The sequence below is a fragment of the Morone saxatilis genome, unplaced genomic scaffold (assembly GCF_004916995.1).
Source record: "Morone saxatilis isolate NCDOM2014 unplaced genomic scaffold, NCSU_SB_2.0 Contig21, whole genome shotgun sequence".
Taxonomy (NCBI): Eukaryota; Metazoa; Chordata; class Actinopteri; family Moronidae; genus Morone; species Morone saxatilis.
In genome coordinates this window covers 22,285,639-22,286,933 of record NW_023339774.1, presented here as the reverse complement: position 1 = coordinate 22,286,933, position 1,295 = coordinate 22,285,639, and positions in this window count along the sequence as shown.

Below are 1,295 nucleotides of genomic sequence, written 5' to 3'. Positions count from 1 at the left end.
AAAATGTTATATTAAAAAACTAAATAAAATAAATCAAGAAATATTAGCAGAAATAACAAACAATAAGATTAATATAGGAATATATGTATATTCCATATAAAGGTTTACAGACTTTAGTGGGTTAACTAATTACTGTTGGCAGGGAGCTAATAAGTAAAGTAATAATGTCTACTTTTAACAAAGGAGCAACGGAGTAATAACTAGAAAATGGGAAATAATACTTCGGAGTAACGAAACAAACACTGATTGGTTAGAAATAAATATAGTATACAAACATATGCGCTTTTGATTATTGTATTATCACCTGAACAATAAGAATAAGATTTGATGTTGGGGAACCACCATACAGTAGGGCCCAGGAAGGCGGACAAACCACTGGCCTAGAAAAAGGGCGCCGCACCACCATGGTGTTTTTTGAAAACACTTTTTCGCAGGCAGCACTAGTGTTTAGTTGAAGAGTATACGTACAGTATTGTCGATATTCATAGTTCCTTCGCTGTGTGTAGTCCAGTTTTGCAGGGGGAGGGTGAAGCCAGAGGGTTGCAATCTGCAGTGACACCGTTAGATGCCACTAAAGGCGCTGACGCACCAAACCGACATCAAAAAAGTAACGACGACTGTCGCGCTGCCTCACGTCGCCTGCGTCTGGGCAGCGAACCACAACACATCGACTACAGCGAACAGCCAACCAGCACGTACGTTCTGCGCCTACGCGAGAGGTAATCAGTCTCCCTACGAGCAGGTGGCAGCACTTTAATATTAAGTGTTACCTGAGATTTTTATTGATTCCCAGAGGAGAAATTAAAATTAGAAACAGTCTGAAGAGGAAGGAAACAGATAAAGATATTATCTATATTAGATATAATGACGTAATGAATACAATAAAATAAAATCACATTCAGATGCTTTTAATCAGATACAGTAAAGTAGTATAATGTGTACATTTACATACATAGATGTACTTATGTGTGTAACTGTATTACAGTAGAATCCAACCACAGCGTGTTAATGTCTGTGGTTTTGAGTTTCAGTGGAGCACAATAACAGGTCGGCCACAGGTCAAAGACATGACCAGCTGTAACAACCGCGGAAGGAAAACATGTGTCGCGTCCATCAACACGACTGCATGACTTTACACATAATGCTGAACTTCACGGAGCGACGAGCTGAGAGAGACTCAGAGGAGAGGGAGGAGGCCAGAGGGGGAGACGGGAGACTATCGGCAGCTGTATTTCTGGTCGTCGTTACACACTCTGGAGCCAGAGACAGTTCGCCTCTCTGAGCTGTTAGCTTAG